The sequence below is a fragment of the Triturus cristatus genome, chromosome 7, assembly GCF_964204655.1.
Source record: "Triturus cristatus chromosome 7, aTriCri1.1, whole genome shotgun sequence".
NCBI classification, from domain to species: domain Eukaryota; kingdom Metazoa; phylum Chordata; class Amphibia; order Caudata; family Salamandridae; genus Triturus; species Triturus cristatus.
This window is the reverse complement of record NC_140590.1, coordinates 221,202,251-221,220,074: the sequence shown is the minus strand read 5'-3', so window position 1 is coordinate 221,220,074 and position 17,824 is coordinate 221,202,251.

The window sequence follows — 17,824 nt, the reverse complement described above, 5'->3', positions numbered from 1 at the left end:
TAATAGAGACACTGGAGTAGGAAGCCAGAAGGGGGAGAAAAGTTGAGAAATGAGTGTACCAAGAAGAAAGGAGAATGCAATCCTCACAGAGGCAAAGAATTCCGATCAGAGATAATAAATCACCATGAAAGTGTGTGAACAATAACACAAATAAGAGAAAAAGTAGAAGGGAAGGGAAAAAGGAAAAACCAACAGATGCACCAGGAAGGTAAATAAGGAAGTAGGGAAAAAACATACCTACGAAGGGAAGATACGAGAAAGGGTGGAGGGAGGAAGGAACCACAAGGGTGAGGCAGCACACCGGGGAGCATCGAGGCAGGGGTCGAGAGACATCATCAAACACGAGGACAAACTCCTGTAGGATGAAAAAAAAGGAGAACAAAGGGTTAAAACAGACCAGCAAATCAGGATGGAACCATGACTAAACAAGGAAAACAAGGAACAACCAACATGCCTAAACAATAAAAGAGTCACCAACGAGGGCATTCGAAGAATCAGAAAAATTCAGGTGAACTACAACCAAAAAAAAGTTTCTAAAGAAACACAGCATAAAATGCATTAGCCATAGGAGAATTATAAAAACACTAGTCAGCCATAAGCAGAGGATGATGGTCCGGAGGCATCCATGGCAGATGATTTGTGCGCATTGATGAAACTTTGTAAGCGCACTGGATCTTCATAAGTTGTAGTCTTATTATTGTAAGTAACTTTGAATAAACATGGGTGATAAAGGCCGTATCGCGCCCCCATCGCCGGCAGATCCGCTCTTAAATTCAGAAAAGCCTTTCGCCGAGTGGCCGTAGCCTTAGCATAGTCCTGCGCGAAGAACAGGGGTGAGCCAGACCAGGTTAAATTCGGAGAGGATTTGGCCGCCGCTAAAACCATCAAAAGGTCAGTATATTCCAAAAAGTAAATGATGACCCCTCTGGGCCTCTGAGATGAAGAAGTAGAGGAAGGTGGTCGACCCAGCCTGTGAGCTCGTTGAATGTTGAGGGACTTGTCCTGCGCCAGATGCAAGAGCTTGGGAAGGAACGACTTGAAGAAGGTGATTGGGTCAGACCCCTCAAGTCCTTCAACCAGGCCATAAATACGAAGGTTATTGCGCCTGTTTCTGTTTTCCAGCTGCTCCACTTGTTGTTGAAGATCAGATACTTGGGATTTCAAGTTGGAGACCACAGAGGATGTCTCTTGGAACGACTGAACAGATTTTTCAATTGAAGTTACCCTCATTTCCATTTGCGACCAATTATCCGTAAGGACCTGGAGCTTAATATTAGTCTCTTCCATAAAAGGACGCAAGGACCTTATCTCTTCCAACAACAATTCCATGGATACTGGCCCCGAATGCTTTGGAGGCGAAAGAGAGTTTGACTTGGGTCTTTTCGTGTTAGATTTAGAAGTATCCTGCGGGTGCCTGGAAGGATCCATTGGCGTATCTGAGCCAGATGAGTTTTAAGAGAATCTTCTAGTTGCGACAAACCAGAGAAAACCTTGGAATTCTTCACAAGCTGAGGCTTGGTAGAACGAGGCAAGCGTGACACTGACTTAAGTCTACCCATGTGGCGAATCCATGGAATGGCTGACACAATGAAAGTCACAGGAAGCAAGAATGAAGGCAACACAAGAAAGCGCACAGCAGGAGTGCGACGACGTCCGAATACCGCAGGAAAGGAATGCAGCCAACTTCACAGCACCGCGATGAAAACAGTCGTCGAAACGCACACAAAAAAAGTGGAGGAAGCCATCCGTAAAAGGATCAAAATATTATCCATGCGGCACTATAATGCAGAAGGGTGGCACCAACTCACTGTGTAATTCAAAATGAGCTCAGTCAGAGGAACAAAAGGATGAAAAGAAAAGTCCCATCACATACCTCACAAGAGTCCGCAATGAGTAAGAGCGCCAACAGCAGAGGGTCACCTGGCCTGCTGTAGTGAAACAAATTGCTGCTTACGAATAAAATCAGAGGAAAGGGGCATTAATGAAGTCATGGCTGAAGAAAGGGCATAGAAGCAGGCATATGAAACCAGAGCATTCCATGAAGGAACGTCGTCCTTGCGCTTTAGAGGGAATAGGCAGTCCAAAAATGCTGACGCTCCGTGTGAGAGTGAGGAAACAGGAAAGCAGGCAAATTAAGAGCCATTAGGAACGTGCAATTGCAGGCATACAGAGCGCTGGAGCTGACGTTGGAGCAACCGCCTCATAGTGCGCGTTGCTCAGCGAGCCCAAGATGGCGGCCGCAACCGAGTAAATCCTGACAGGACTTACGAATGCCAGTTGCAGCGTCGCGAAGTCTCCAAGATACTTTCGGCGGTGACGGGTGGGGTCAGGGCATATTCCGACACTTCGTCAGTCGGTCGTCGTCAGGAAACCAGAGCAGGAACCGGCATGTCTCCGAACACCGCCCCGGAGCCTCACCGGAGCGCCGCCATCATCCGCAGGCGCCAAGCCACGCCCCCGCACTTACTATTGCTATACGGAGATCAGAACAGAGAGTAATATATGTATATGTCGTTTTTGCTTCACTTGCAGACTGCAATTCAGTGAATCAGTTCAGGTTGGTTTTTCTTCATATGAGATACGACTTTGACTTAGACATTAGAGAGGTCTAAGTTTGGAGAATGCAGTGGTGTTTTACGTTTTGTCACTGGATGACACAATGATGCTCTTGGTGGCAATTGGTGCAAATATACATATATAACTATATTTCATCACATAATCTCACGATGTCACATGCACCATGTGCTATGTTGTAATGATTGACAATAATATTCAATCATTTTCATTGTATATTATATATAGTTTTAAATGTCACTAAACAATTACATGCATGCACAAGCACTGATTGTGAATGTGTGAATACACAATTTGAACTCAGTCACTTGGGGATTCCCTGGGAGCACATTTGTTTGGAGAAAACAAAAGGATGCAGATAATGAATAATGTGAGATTTCATATTATCTTTCACCTAGCCATGAACAAGTCGCATGTACAAACTTACTGAGGCGACGACACGTGTTGGCTTGGGAACAGTTCACTCACTAAAAGCTTGAAGAAAAATTAAAAGAAGAAAGAATCAACTGATTGATTTGTTGTGTTATATGTGAATAACATCTGAAACTGTCATTTATTGAATTCACGTGTGCTGGGGTATGCTGATTATGTTGTCTTGTTGCTTAGGCCACAAACCTTAGGGAGGCAGGTGGTTCTCTCAAACCCTTCAGCACCGTCACCACTTTTCCTTACAAATACTTAGTGAAATTACCTATCGGTGCCTATATCCTATTGCCTATACCATCAATAGACAGAGTTCTCAACTTGTTTTTGTCTTGGCAATCCAACGAGTTCAAGAAAGGACCTGTCTGCTAAGCTGGCGATGCTCCTTTGTCTTATCTCCTGTAGGGGAGTCTCGGATGTAAGGGCTCAGGACATCACAAGCAGAGCTTTTTCTCCCTTTCAGTGTCATTTACCATTCGGCGAAGGACCAAATGTCATACTAAAGTGATAGAGTATCTGGAGTTCCCAGGATTTCCCCAAAGTGTGTGTGGTTCGATGCTTAAAAGCCTATGAAGAAACGTCTGTGGAGCATAGACCCCCATGGGAGAGACAACTTCTGATAGCTCTCCGAAAACCGCATTGGGCGGTGTCATCTCCAACGACTGCACATTGGATGCGATGGGCCATGCAGGAGGTGGGTATTAGCCTGCGACAGTTTGGAGCTCATTCGACAGGGGGTGCGATGGCCTCCAAGGTCTTTACGCTTGGGGCAAGATTGGAGGAATAATGAATGCGGCGGATTGCTCATCAGATTCAACCTTTAAATGGTTTTATTTCAAGCCTAATATTGATATGGCTCATTTGGTGGTAAGTAAGCTTTAAACTAGCATAATCTGAAACCTCTGGTCCTGACATAGAATGAAAAATGTCCTCGCTATCGTAACGGAAAGTTTCAATTCTATTAAGGACTCAGAGGCGAGGATTAACCCACCCGTGAAGAGCTCTCGAACTGCCCACCCGTTGAGAGTAAGTACCTTTTTTCTCTCTTTTTTTTTTACAGTTGATTGCTATAATTTCATGAATTGAAGTGGTTTGGTATTCAGATTTGGTATCAGTGGTTCTTAGGATTTTTGTTACTCAAGTTCCAGGATTTTGTCAAATAATGAATTGTCAGCTTGTACGCCATTATTTCTTTGGCCGTCTTACACTTCTAGCCCTGTGTTTTGATTCCAGGAGCGGATTCAGGGAAACAAGAATCAAAGAACAAGACTGATGGCGTGACGCGCGCAACGAAAGAGGATTGGCAAGAGGCTGAAGATGGCTATATGGTAGATACAGCACTATGATTGGACATTGATCTTGGGGATATGTTTGTCCCTTGTTTGTTTTTTCTCACCAAATTCCCGGGACGTCTGGGAAATGTGGTTTTGTTAACTTGTTTTAAAATGGCTGCTATATCAAATGAAGTAAAGAAAGTATAGCATAATCCTCGCCTCCGAGTCCTTAATAGAATTGAAACTTTCCGTTACGATAGCTAGGAGAATTTTCACTCTATTTACTGTGTACATATGGGCACTCATTTTTGCATGCTTCAAATATAATTTTTAAAATGTATATGTTTTTGCACATATGCTTTTCCATTGTGCTGACAACTATTCGTGCACAATAGGTATTGTATCTTTGCACATATTTTTCTGAAACATGGTGTAGGCGAGCTTTGATTGCGTACTTTTCTGTCATGCACATTTTCTTATTAACATATACTGACTGCAGGCATAGGTCCAATCTTCAACTACGCACGTTTACTTTAGGTTAAGCTGTTCAGGACAGCATTACTTTTACTTTCTACCACGAAAGCTCAATGGGTAACTCTTTCAGAAGCTTGTCTCTCTTTTTCCTTTACCTATTGTTTTCTCTTTTTCTAATGTACAATTCTGTTTAGAAATGTTACACAGCATTGAAAAAGTCACTGCATGATGAAAAACGTGCGGCTGTCATCCAGTATTGAGAACTGAAGAATATGCATTTTTGAAACATGAATGTACTGGAGAACACCTAAACCAGCGGTGTCAAACACAAGGTCCGCGGGCCGAATCCGGCCCGCCAGACCTCGTCATGTGGCCCGTGTAGCCGCCGCCGGCCGCCAGCCTTTTATTCTCGCATTTTATTGTAGAACACAAACTTGTAATTATTGTAATATACTACAGTCCTCCTGATACTAACAAACGCTTTTTATAAGCTAAACAAGAAACGAAAAGCATGTGTAAGCAATGAACCCCCGACGGGAGCTGCAGTGCCTCATATTTAACTCCAGTGTCGCTGTCCTTCCTGCGGAGCTGGGAGCGCACCACGCACCGGAGAGAGGAGTGAAAGGAGGAGGGGCAGGAGGCGGGCAGGAAGGTGCAGCAGCCCTGGGAGAAGCGAGTGCAGCACGCGTCCCTCTGCCCTGCAGGGCCCCAGCCAGCGCTGACTCTGCCCCTTTGCTCCGCAGGCTCCTGGTCGCTGGTCTCGGCTTCTGCAGCCCAGGCAGCCACAGTGTGTCACTGTTTGTGTGGATTGTTGTTTAGCTTCTTGGCGCTGGCCGCGGGCGGACAAGCGGACTCCTCCAGCGGCGCTGCCAGGGAAGGCTGCGCTGAGATTTCTCCGGGCTGCCACTGAACTAGATCAAATGAGCTGACTGCCCCGTCCGCCCGCGCAGCGCCTTCCCGCGCCCCAGGTGCTGGCTCGGCTGAGCTTTCCCTTTTCATTTCCTGGATTGCGAGCTGTGATTGCCCCGCACGCAGGATCCCGAGGAGGAGGAACTTATGTGACCCCCGGCCCGGAGCTTGGATAACGCAGGTAAGCTCTCCCTCCACCCCCGTGTCCCCTTGTTTCAGGAAATAGAGGGGTGCTGTCCTGTTCCTCACCCTGAGGGTTAGTGTTCGGGTTGCCTTCACTCCATTTATTTTTTAAACTGATTGCTTTTCTGATTGCTATTGTAAACTCAGTCAGCAAACGTATCTTGGTGTAGATTGAAGAAGTCGCATGAGCCACTATTTAAAAGAGTTTTTTCGCAACAACTTACTGTGAGGCCTTTGCAAACATTTGTACTGCCTCTTTTTTGGTTACGTCTACCTATGGACAGTTTTCAGCGCATGCGCGGTCGCCTCTTCAGCGCATGCGCGGCCGCCTCTTCAGCGCATTGCGCAGCAGCCTCCAAGCCAGAAATAACCTCCATGCTGTTTTGCGGATTGCTACAGCACAAGACCTAACGCCAGACATCGATGGACTGACCTCAGGAAAACGATGTCAGCCATCTAGTCAGAAAAGTTAAAAAAAGTTAATGGCTTGTGTTTGCCATATGTGGAATAAACAGTGTTTGGCAATATTTGTATGTTTAAAAATTACTGTCTGTTACCAAAAATCTTTTTTCAATAAATTGTACAATAATTGTACATTTGAATATCTACTTGCCATTATTCTGACTATGTTTCTGCTTTCAGAGCTAGTTATTACATATTATTACAAAAAACAGTAATAATTGAATGCAGTGACAATAATTTATGATAATAAAGAGTGGACACATACTCCTACAGATACAACCGGCCCTTTGAGGGTGACCAAACTGCTGATGCGGCCCCCGATGAATTTGAGTTTGACACCTCTGACCTAAACTATGCATTTCTACAATAAAGAATATTTCCTACTCAACATAAATCATTACTGTTTGGACTTTACATGTTTTCTGTTATTACTTACTGAGTGCTATGGTTTTCCTTTTTTCATGTTAACACATTGGATCTCCTAGGTCTAATGTGAACTCACACCTTTGGTAGTAGGGTGTGGGATAACCTTGAAAGCACCATCCCAAATCAATTATTTATGCTTTTTACTTACTATTGTATACCAACTACATTTTATATATTAGTTTGAGTTGCGATTCGTAGTCACTACTACCTTCTACATTATTACCGATCCTAAAGCTTGTTTTTGTTCGGGAGCCCTAACGTACCCTGTTGACGTACTTTTCCAGAACTTTGGAAAGGGAAGTAGAGAGATAGACCTGAAATTGGCCATGATGAAGGGTTTGGCAGTAAGTTTCTTTAATAAAGGACATACCATCGCTTTTATCCATTCGAGGGGGACAATGCCGTCCAAAGGGGAAAGGTTACAAAAGGTACAAAGCAGGTCTTTTATTACTCCCGAGTGAGGCAAAATCGTAGATGAAACGGGGTTTAATGGTAAAGCTGAAGCCATCGGGCCAGCAATTTCCAGAAAGTTAATGTGAACTATTTACCCTAGGTTAATGAGGAAAGGCACAGCAACACTATTTCCATTAGCTGCAGATGATATAAGGGGTTAGTTTAGAGTGAATTATGTCAGCAATGCTCTTCTAGACATGGTTGCATAACACCATTTCGAGGTTTTTAACATTTGTATTTTTTTCTCCTTGAAAAAAGGAAGCTAAATTATCACACAGATCCTTAGTATGAGCCAATCATTGGATTATATAGTGGAATAAGGAAACTTGTATGAGAGAAGGCCCTTTCTGCTGATACAAAGGCAATATACATATAGTTGCTTATGCTCTGCACCTTGGTATTACAAGATATGGGACAAGCACAATAAGCCAGTACGCGCTATATGTGAACATTCTCTAGTGTGCTTTTCCATCTAATATCTGAGACACATTGGGAGGAAATTGGGTTATTATATGGTGTGGTCATGGGACCTCCCTGTGCAATACACTTACCAATCCCCTTAGGACCAGTCGTTTTCGTTTGTTAAACCTTAAGCTTAACCTTGGGTAGCTGAGGATCTTAGTGGTCAGGCTTAGAGAAAGGAACATGTGTTAAGTTTAAAAAAAGAACCAAAACAATTGAAGAAGAAATACACGAGACAATAAAAAATGCAACACCAATTTATAAAAATAGATTATATTTATTTTTTTACACCAAAATTAAAAAGATCCACCGCAGGGTTCCGGAGATACAGAATTTACAAGGTATAGTAAATATGAACTTTTTCACTTAACCGCAAACAAACATTAGCAAATTAGAAAAATGTAACACTTAGTTGCTTTGGCTGATCAACTCCAGCAAGGAGCTAATCACAGGGACCAGCAATGGTGTACAGAAACAGTTACCTCGAAGGTAGAAGCAGTCTTCAGTCAGCTTCAGCCACTTTTATCCCTTTGCTGTAGGTTCCTATGGAGTGGTCCTTATTCAAGGAATACAGGATAGGACACTGTCAATAGAATTAGGTCGATAAGTGCCCTTAATCGCTCTCTGCTCCAATGTAGCAGTCTAGGCTCAGCCTGGGTGGCACACTTCTAAGTCATTTACCATCTAAAGCAAAATGCTGAGGTGGCTAAATCTCTACATATTAGTTTAAATAATCCACTGTCTGTAATAGCATCATTTTCAGAAGTAGAGCTGGCCATATTCCAGAGAACAGGTGGCAAGGCGCCTGACCGCAATTGATCTTATAAGATGCAACGTCGCCCTCAGGAGTCCCTTGATCACAAATGTTTTAACAGCTCTCTAATCACACACATCCCACGCTCTTGGAAACTTTCCACCATCATGCCCATTATTTTAAAAGTTGATTGCATGCCCCCAAAGTACTATAGACCAATTTCTTTACTAGACAGTACAATGAAAATTATTGCCTGAGTAATCTACAACCGCCTGGCTGCATGGGGTCAAGAGCAAGATATTCTCTCTCCATTCCAATTTGGGTTTCGTCCAGGGCTGGGTACAGTGGAGCAGTGCCTAAATTTGAGCTTGATAGTCAGGAAGTATGTCTTTAAGTGCTGCCTTCTATAACTGGCCCTTATAGACCTTTCAACAACATTCAACTCTGTCAATAGGTCCAAGTTGTGATTGAGGTCGTTGGATATGGCTGTAGAGGTATCCTTGGTAAACTTCCTGTATGATTTGCACACTGATCTGGCAGCAAAAGTGCGTGTTAGCCCAAATGGAGTAATGTCCACAGAATTCTGTCTTAAGCGCAGAGTGTGCCAAAGCTGCAATCTGCCACCCCCTACTTTTTATTTTATATATCAATGGTCTCTGCTCGCATCTGACCTCAACCCTGATGGACACCCCCAGAATCGATGATATCCAGGTGCCTGTCTTGCTCTATGCTGACGACGCGGTCCTATTGGCCTTGACCCCTAACACTTTGGGGGTACTGGTGGACGGTTTCGTCCAGTTTATGGACCTCTCATTGTGTCTCTTTTAAAGGTGTACAGTGCGCAATGCCTCCCCTTTGCTGTGTATTGGACTTGAGGTTACCACAAGAGCTCCCCTCTCCAGCTTGAGGAAACACGCATATGATAAGAGGTTTTTTTACAGCTTCCAACGCTGCCTCTAGTTACATCATTAATGCGGAGTTAAACCAGTGCCACATTGAGGATAGAATTCAACTGGCCCCACTTTTACTCTTTGTTAGTGTGTGGGACAATCTGCAAGCCTTGTAGGGATGTCATCTCAGACTGTCTCCGTCTGGATAAAAGTTGTGTATATGTTCGGGCTAACCTCTCTGCTTACGTCCCCAAATAGCATAAAGAAAGAAAACAAACTCTGGGTAAAGAGCCTCTTTTGAGAATTTTGTGTAGAAAGAAGGTTGCAAACTGAGTTGGCAAAAAACACAGTGCTGTTTTTTTTATAGGCTAGTTGCTAGCGCAGAACTTGCTTTTTATCTTTCATTAGATCTAAACACAATGGGAGAGGTCTCTCTTTTCCTGCTTTAGAGCTGGCTCGGCCTGGCGTTTCTTGAGCACTGGAATCCAGATTGATGCACCAGTGGGACAGAGCTCTGCTTTGCTTCTGTGATGGGGCCTCTGAGTAGTCACTATTACACTATATGTTGTTTTTAAATTATTTAAGTCATCACTGTAGACTGTTTCTTAAACTTCTCTTAAACTTTCTGGAACACTGTGGATGTAAAGAGGCCTTGTTATAATCTGCAACTATTGAATACATCTGCCATTTGCTTAGGGTGTGCTCCTTTCTTAAAGCTGCAGTTCGAGCTAGGAAAAACTATGGAGTGGAAATTACCCTTGTCCGATTTGTGTTGATGAAATACTGAAAGAATGTACACTTTATTTTTAGGTATTTTTTTCATTGTATTGGAACAAATTCTGTTTTAAATTTAGCCTATTTATGATTTTATTACGAACCTTGCACTTTTTAGAAGTGTTGTTAACTGTCTTAATTATATTTGTTCTCTTTTAACACGTTTTTAGGTGACTTGGCCGTTCCAATAGGTCATTGTGTCAATTTTACCTATTGAGCATTAATGTTGCATATGATCTTGCTATTTTAACTGCTATGTTATGATTATTTTATTCCTTCTATTGCTGTACTGTATTGAACTGTGTCTTTTATGGCCACAATTGGCTGAATAAATATTCTTTTGATTTGATTTGACCCTAGGAGTCTCTTGCTTTGGCTCGGCTCCACAAGCAGGACACAACAAGCACTGTCCTTCTCCCTTGCAAGCCTTCAGGTTCAGTAGGTGCAGTCCATGCAGGTGAAGTCTCTCTTTGCCGATTCCACAGTGCAGCAGGGAAGTTCTTCCTCGAGTCCAGACAAAATCTGAGTTCTGAGTGCCGGGTGTGCCCTCTTTACCCTCTGAAAAAAATAAGATGTGGCCGGTAGTCAATGGGCTACCTGGTTCACTTCCTCCTGATGACTACTTCCTGTGGAGTGTGGCATCTGGCTATCCAAGGATGCACCGTTCTGCCCACTTGCAACATGACATAACCCGTCTCTTGGTGTCCAGCGGTCTATATCCCAACTGAGGGGTGTGGCTATCAAGGGGGGATACACGCCCCTGGATAGCTGATGACAACTGGCTTCCCCGACTCTGTCCCTAGTGCTAGCCTGTCTACCTCAACAAAGGAGCAGCTCCTCTCTCAGGTGTTTACTATTTGCCCTCCAAAGGCAGCTTCTTCTGTGAAGCTCACCTTATGGCCCTACATGGCTACCTGCATGAGGGAGATAAAATCTCTCTCCGATGCATGCTCCTATTGTCTCCTTTTCTGTGATTTGTTAGCACGTCTCCCAGTGAGAGCAAAAAGCTGCAGGACAGAACCTGTGTACAGCAGTACATGGGCACTGGAAACTTTGAAAAACTTCTAAAGCTGCACTTTGCCCTGCAGTGACAATAAATTCCATTTCATCATGAAATCAGATTTAATGCACTAATTGTTCTGATAACGTACAGTACTGACTTCTGTAGTTCCATTCAGAAGTTAGCGGGCTGAGATTTCAGCCTTTAAGTCTATACTTGCCAATGAGGCTACTAACCTTTCCACAGTAACAATGTAAAATGAGAGTTTTTACTGCTGAAAAATATAAAAGTACGTGTCACTTTTTAACATACAGCACCCCGCATTAGGGCTCCATAGGCCACCCTTAGGGGTCACAAACATATATTAAAAGGATAGGTTTGGGCTTTGCTTTTACTTTAAATGGTAAGGTTGAGTTAGCAGTTTTAAACTGTCCTTCCTGTCTGCAGTACCAGACTGGAGTTATGTTTGATTTTGTCGTACTCCTGGTGGCCCAACTAGTGCTGCAGTCCAAGACAGACACTTCAACTTACAGGCCCTAGATACCACTCGTACTATATATTAGGGACTTACAAGTAAGTTGAAAAATGTCAACTAGGGACAAGCCCAATAAACATACCCAATTCTAAGGGTTAAAGCACGCGCACTGAGTCTTGTTTAGCAAGGCAATTCAGAGTCATTAGACCAGTACCTAGTATAGCCAAAAAGTGGTAGTAAACCTGCAGAAAGCTTGTTTCCTTACACACATCATGTGAATGAAGATATTTTCTCTATGCACTCACTGTATGAGATCTGATACAAAAAGGGCACTTTACACAATAGAGACGTTAGATAGGATGGAACCACTTGGAAAGCTGAAAAAATGCAAAGACCACTTACAAATTTCCCAGGAGTAGATCAGGATTGTCTGTGGACTGTTCTAGACTCTTCTGCCTTCAGAGTTTGTGAAGTTACGCATCTTTTAAAAGTCGCCACCCACAATGGCATACATTTAGCCAACAATAATTATGGTGATACTCTCTGTAGGCACGATTTAAAAAAAAGTATATATATATATACATCCGTTAACATCAATATTGGACTATCACCATGGCAGATTAGTTTATGAAGGGGCATGAAGAGTCTGCAAAGGCTATTTTTAATAAATTATCACTAAACATGAAGCCATCTGGAAGTGTTAGAGTGGAAAGAACCCAATCCATATTAAAGCAGGAAGGCTAAATGGTTTAGAATTTAAGACGTAAAGAGACTAGCAGGTGGTGGTAAGCAACCTCTATTCAGAACTACCTGGAGGTGAATCGAATCCCCCGTGGTCTCAGCATTTTCATAACCCCAACACTGTCAATACCCAAACAACAGGTATTAAAAGACTGAGTGGATAACACCACTGCATGTTCAAGAAGAATCCTGGGGATACTAATAGCCAATGCATGGGACGAACACAAAACTATATAGGAACAGATACATACCATCATGGAGGACCTCTGTAGAGAGACCGACCAGAAAGAAACCGAAAATGTCATCAAGGCAGTGGATGAGAAGATGAAAGTCTTTGAAAAAGATATAATTGCCAGAAAACAACGTAAATTCATGCGCAATGAAAAAGACTACGCAACTGGGCACATCTTAACATTTGCCCAAAAATATGACAAATTGAGGTCTGAGGTCACCAAAAATCGAACATTAAGCCTTCTGGAAACGATAAAGGAGGGCTCTATGAGCAACCTCAGTTCCGATGTGTAATCAATAGACAGCAATGCTACAGCTAGCACAGAGCAGCAGTCTTTTTTCCACAAACTACTCCTCATGCAGCAGGCCAAGAACAATCCAACAGAGGGAGGCCGACAATAAAAAAAACAAGAAAACACACAAAAAAAACCCGCAAGCGGGACGTCAGGCCCAGGAAATCCAAGCACAACTGGTTTGGGAACGAGAGGCCAGAAGAACAAGAACACATAATGGGAGCACCACACCAAAGCTTACGGTAATAATAATAATAATAATAATACGGCATTTTATAAAGCGCGAACAGCTACCTCACGAGGAGGTGTCCCGGCGCTAGAACAAGAAACACAGTTAACCCAGAGAACAGAAGTGGGGAAGCTTAGCGTGGTTGGGCAAAGAGCCAGGTCTTTAGCAGCCGCTTGAATCAATATTCAGAGGGGGCTTGCTGAATTGCTGGGGGTAGAGTGTTCCAAAGTGTTGCAACATTAGCTGAAAAAGTTCGCCCCCCCCAACCGAACCCTTTTTGCTTGTGGGACGGCAAGTCGAACTCGGCAATTGGAGCGAAGCGCACGAGCCTGGGAGTATCTCGGGAGCCGATTTTTCAGATACTTGGGACAGGCGCCAAACAGAGATCTAAAGGCCAGCGTGAGTGCCTTAAATTTGATTCTGCTGTCGACTGGTAGCCAGTGCAGTGATCGAAGATACGGAGAGACAGAGTGCTTAAAAGGAATCCGCATTAGCAGTCTCGCAGCCGCATTTTGGACCAGCTGAAGTTTTTGAATAAGGTATTTAGGTAAGCCCAGATAGAGGCCGTTGGCGTAATCCAGCCTAGATGTCACTGTGGCATGGATAACTGTTTTCCGACAACTCTCATGTAGAAGTCTTAGAATTTTACGGAGATTCCTCAGCTTACTCAAGCAGCAGCCGACTACTTGTTGAGTATGCGAGATAAAGGACAGACTATCATCCCATCGCTCTCCCAGATTTTTTGCCGTTAGGCTGGGTGAGGGGGCTAGTCCCATCTCCGTTGGCCACCATAGCTCTGAAGGTGGAGGGGGGCCTTTACCGAAAAAGATCACTTCCGTTTTATTAGCATTTAGCTTTAGTTTATTCGTATTCATCCAACAGGCCACATCTTGGAGACAGCCCTTAAAGCTCGAGAAGGACTCCTGCGACACCTCTGAATACGGAAATACCAATTGGGTGTCATCGGCGTATGATATTGCCTTGACACCCCAATTGGCAATCAACGTAAAAAGTGGAGCGAGGTAGATGTTGAACAAGAGGGGGCTGAGAGCCGACCCTTGCGGGACGCCACAACTGAGGACTTTGGGTGTTGAGGATACCGTCTCCAGTGCCACCTTCTGTGTTCTCTGGGACAGATACGATTGTATCCACCCCAGAGCCTGGTCGCGGATGCCTATCTCAACCAGTCGCATCAGGAGTCTAGCATGATCAACCGTGTCGAAGGCGGCCGACAGATCCAGGAGAACCAGCATCGCTGAACTTCCTGAATCCAACGACCACCTTACTGACTCTGCCACCTCAATAAGTGCTGTCTCCGTGCTGAAGCCAGGACGAAAGCCTGATTGCGTCTCGTGCAGTATCTTGTTGTCTTCAATGAATTTGCTCAACTGGCGCTGTATTATTTTCTCGAACATTTTACCCGGTGCTGCTAGCAGAGAGATCGGGCGTAGATTGGTGAGGTCTTTTGGATCCCCATTAGGTTTTTTTTAAGCGGGAGGAGGGTTGCATGTTTCCAGATGTTTGGGAACACCCCCGAAACAACGGACGTATTCCAGATCTGTTGTAGTGTGGGGGCCACAGAATCAGCTATGGTGCACCAGAGTTTAGATGGACATGGATCGTCCGGAGAACCAGATTTACAGTGGTTTAGTTCTTGTCTAACCGCACTCAGGGGTATCACCTGAAATTGAGCTAAGGTTTCACCCATCACATCTTTAATAGCTAGGTCCGTTTTCACCATTTTTGTCTCTGACCCAAAGGACTCATAGACTTGTTTGATTTTTTGATCAAAGAACTCCGAGATGTTTTCGCACAGAGTGATAGACGGGGGGACCTCCCTCTCAATACATTTAGGTTTAAAAAAGGACTGTACCACCTTAAACATCTGTTTGCTCGACTGCTCTGCCTGCTGGATGGAATCCGCGTAAGACTGTTTTTTTGCCTTTCTAATAGCCTTCTGTAGTTTTTTGGATGCTTCCTTATATCTGTTTTTTTCTGAGGGCCCATATTTTACCCTCCACAGTCTCTCTAGCCTCTTACAGGCTGCTTTTTCCGCCCTAAGGTCCTGAGAGAACCAGGGCGCGGAGGGGGAGTCTCGTTTAGATATTGCGCGTGAGGCTGGTGCAATGGAGGAAACCATATTCCCGATCCAATCATTGAATAGCTGTGCGTCCATGTTAGCATTTAAGGTGAGAGATGGGATGTTCTGAGCCAGAACAGGGCCCATGATATCAGGGACTAATTTTTTCCATTGTCTCTTCAAAAAAGAGCATTTACTTGAAGCAGGACTATCAATAGCTATCTTTAGTTTAAATGGGATCAATGAGTGGTCTGACCAGAGTAACGGTAGTGGTGTCTCCGCCTTCACATCCTTAATATTAGAGAAAATTAGATCAAGCATGTGACCCGCTCTGTGCGTGGGGCCGTCATTAATCAATCTCAACTTGGCAGTATTTAGTGTGGATCTCAGCAGCTCTGCAGGAACGCAGTCTGCTTTGTCCATATGAATGTTAAAATCCCCAACCACGATGAAATGAGGGTGGAGGAGGGAGCACTGGACAATCGTCTCCAGCAGAGTTAGCAAATTGGGATCCTCACCGCCAGGTGGGCGGTAGATCACTAATCCCGCTAAAGATAACTGAGGACTCACCCGAAAACAAAAGTGAAGCCCCTCGATTCCCTGAATCATGGTAGGGGCCGAGGATGTTAATACAAGCTGTTCTCTAAATATGACCGCCACACCTCCACCTCTTTTAGTGCCAATACGGTTCGAACAACATATTTAATATCCCAGGGGTACTGCCAGCGCGATGGCGGTTAAATTATCCTCATTGATCCATGTTTCTGTTAAAAACAGAACGTCCCACTCGTGCTCTTCTAGTAGTAACCAGATATCATCTGTGTGTTTAACAAGGGATCTGCAATTCAAAAGGCCTGCTCTAAGGCCTTTGTTAATCAGCGGCTTAGGTTTGGAAAGCCTTGCAATGTCTCTTGGTGCCAGTGATAGCCCGCAAGTCCCACAAAACTGAAGAGTAGCAAAAGTCTGAGGATCTATCCCATGACTGCAACATTCAGAAGTAGTATTGAGAGCCCATAGATCATTCCTTGACCACACGATCCTTCCCCTGCACGCCCACTTACTGGCAGCATGCCTGGCCCCGGCCGCGGTCTGGTCGCGGACGGGCGCAGACGGGCTTGCCTTGGGCGCGCCTTCGGCGCGCAAACGGCGCGCCCGCTGCGCGTCCGGAGGAAGCACATATTAAATAATAGGTGGGGACAGGGGCGTGGCCTGAATGGTGGTGGGCGTGGCCTATGTGGCCCAGGGGGGTGTCGTCAACACAAGGAAGTATCCCGCAGCGGCGTTCCAAACCGCAGCGCGGAAATGCCCAGGGGAGAGAGGTAGGTCTTGTAGTGAAAACACAAAAATACACTCAAATCGGTTTTTAAAACTGCTAACATAAAATCACAGTATAACAATCATTAATTCTAAAAGTCAAGAAGCGAATCTCCCGGCTTCCGCCTCAGGAGGTCAAAGTGTTAATGGATCTCACTGAGAAGGTTCTTACAAATGAAGAAATAAGTGTGCTTGAATTGGGTTTATCCTTTTGTCCTGATGTTAGTTTTGGTTATGCACAAGCACGCGTTGATTTATATAAGTTTGAACGAAATTTAAAACTGTAAAATACATGCTGTAAAAAAGAATGCAAAAGAGGTACCATGTAGACCAGTAGAAACAGAAAGCACAAGCTTAGCCATTGAGGATATTCCAGCCCTTCACACCCTAACTACCCTTGAGGAAGTCACAGATGACACACTTGATCCTTTAATCCCTCACATATTGCTGAAATTTCAGACCTCTTGGGAATTGATGTAGCTGAAACAGCATCTACGGATTTTAAAGCAAAATCCAAACATGTCCCCATTACGGTTAGAGATAATATTGACATTTTCAGCGACCTGGTAGCTCAAGATTTCCTTGAACTACTGAAAAAAGGCCCCAGAAGTAACAACATGAGTAAGATCCAATGGGAGGCAGTTTCCAAACTACAAAAAGACCAGGAGCTTATCATTAGGCCCTTTGATAAAGGAGGCAATGTGGTTCTTATGACTAGGACCATGTATACCACAGAAGCATACCGCCAACTCAGTGACCCAACGTGCTATGGCAAGGTTGACAAGAAATATCTCACTGATCTACACAACATGTACACAGGCAAACTCCAAAGTTGGCAGGAGAAAGGTTTACTTTCATGGGATAAGACATGCTTTCTCAGAAATGACACACCAACCACACATCCCCTGTACCTCCTCCCGAAGGTCCACAAAAATCAGAGCACCCCACCAGGTAGACCCATTGTATCGTCTAAGAAAAGTCTATAAGAAAATACCGATAGAAAATACCAGCAGATATGTTGACCACTTTCTCTTCCCTTATGTGAAGAACCGCTCATCCTATCTCAGGGACACCACACACTTTTTACAAAAGATTAGAGATGTGGCCATGGGGAAGATCCCTAGTTGGTATGCCTTGATGTGGAATCTTTGTATACTAGCATTAGACACGACGATGGCATCAAGGCGTGTCAGTTATTTTTTAAAGCAAAGTAAAGCAGATCCTAGAACACACCATCATGGTCCTTGACATGATTACAACATGCTTGAAAGAGAATGTCTTCATTTTTTAAAAGGAACACTACAGGCAGCTATAGGTGACTTCCATGAGCATGTGCTTCGCCCCCAGCTATGCCAACCTCATGGTGGGCTGGTGGGAGAAGCAGGCGCTCTGGAATGACGAGA